We start from the raw sequence: 2263 nt of genomic DNA on the forward strand, positions 1-2263 counted from the left end.
ACTTGACTGTCTTCCATAATATAATGTAGGATCTATAAGTACTATTATAGGTTGAATTGTGCCCCAAAATGATGTGTTGAAGTCTTAACCCTTGTACCTGTGAATGTGAACTTGTTTGGAAAGAGAGGCTTTGAAAATATTATCAGCTAAGTTCACATGAGGCCATAGTGGAGTAAGTCCCAGTGCTGTATGTCTGGTATCCTTATAAAAGAAGATAGATACAGAGAAATAGAAGGAGGATGCCAGGCTACACTGCAACTGCAAGCCAAGGAACACATGGAGGTAACAGGAACTAGGAGAGGGACATGGAACAGATTCTGTAAGAAGGAATCAATAGGACCTATACCCTGATGTGGATGTCTAGCCTCCAGAACTGTGAGACCATAAATTTCTGTTCGTATAATTCACCCAATTTGTGGTGTTTTGTTACAGCAGCACTAGGAAACTAATACATTGCATGCACTTTTTCTTGTTTAGCACTGTGCCTCAGTGCCTAGACCACAGTCTGACACATAGTTGATGCTCAAACATTGTTCATTAAATAAATAAGATTTTATTTCCTTCCACTCTAAGGCCACCTTCTCTGAATATACTAACATCAGCACCCAATCCAATCCCCTCTTGTCACATATTGATTGTACAGCTTATTTATTTCATTACATTCTACTTTGTCTGTAAAATCATGATAGTTTTTTTTTCCTCTAGTATTAATTCAGCTCAGACTCCTTAAGTATCCCTAAAGAAAACTCTGATATTACACTTTCTCGAACACACAAATACTCTAGAAAATGGCTGTAAATACCTTTAAAGGAATGTCAAAACTCAATGCTATCAAATCAATTCCCACTCATAGTGGCCCTGTAGGACAGAGTAGAACTACCCTATAGGGTTTCCAAGGCTGTAACCTTTATGGAAGCAGATTGCCACATCTTTCTCCCATGGAACAGCTGGTGGGTTCGAAACACTGACCTTTCATTTAGCAGCCAAACACTTAACCAGTGTGCACCCACGACCCCTTTAAAAGAGCATCAGGAGGATCTTTATTACGTATACTTCTGATGCTTTCTTGGTCTCTGAACTGGCTAAGATATGGTAAGGGAGCAAGAGGCCATGGTTTTCCTTTCTGACAGCTGATGCTCAATTTCTCCTTGCCAGCTTTCATTTTTTTTTTTTTTTTTTTAATGAAAGGCAAGAAACAATCTATCCCACTATTCATCACCACAGGCTCTTGTGGTACAAGACATCCTCATTGTATTCTGACCTTGTCATTCATTAGGGTAATTAGTACTATTTAGACTCTAATGATTAAGCGCTGCCAGCTGGCCTCTGCCACTCTGGAGTCTCATCGTTCACTGACACTAAGAAGTCAAAGAATGTAACCAAAGTCACTGAATTGTGCATGCAGAAACTGTTGAATTGATGCATGTTTTGCTGTGTATATTCTCAACAACAGAATACATAATAATTAAACACAAGAAAGAAAGTAATGACTCTTCTACAGACTAGCGCTCACAGTAGGGTTGTTCCAGTTCAGTGTTGGTACATGTTAGTCAAATATAGTCAGTTTTTTTAGGTTTTTTTAAGCTATTTCAGTATAGAGTAGGAATTGTATTTCTCTTCTTAGGCTGTGGTGCCACATGACCCTGGATATTGTAGACAAGCCATTGTCATGGATTGAGTTGTGTTCCCCCAAAATATCTGTCAACTTGGCTAGGTCATGATTTCCAATATTATATGATTGTTTGCTATTTTGTCATCAGAAGTGATTTCCCTATGTGTTATAAATCCTACTATCACTATGATGTAATGAGATGGATTAGTGGCAGTCATATTGATGAGATCTACAAGATTAGATAGTGCCTTCAGCCAATCTCTTTTGAGATATAAAAGAAAGAAGCGAGCAGAGACATGGGGACCTCTTGCCGCCAAGAAAGCAGAACCGGGAACAGAGCGTGTCCTTTGGACCCGGGGTCCCTGTGTCTGAGAAGCTGCTCAGCCAGAACAAGATTGATGACAAGGACCTTCATTCACGGCTGAAGGAGACAGAAAGCTTTTCCCTGGAGCTGATATCCTGAATTTGGACTTGTAGCTTACTAGACTGTGAGAGAATAAATTTCTCTTCGTCAAAGCCATTCACTTGTGGTATTTCTGTTATAGCAGCACTAGATAACTAAGACAGGCATGTATTAATTTTGTATTGCTGCATAACAAATTACTGCAAACTTAGCAGCTTAAGATAGCACCCATTTATTATCTCAAAATC

This window comes from Elephas maximus, chromosome 5 (assembly GCF_024166365.1).
Source record: "Elephas maximus indicus isolate mEleMax1 chromosome 5, mEleMax1 primary haplotype, whole genome shotgun sequence".
Lineage (NCBI taxonomy): Eukaryota > Metazoa > Chordata > Mammalia > Proboscidea > Elephantidae > Elephas > Elephas maximus.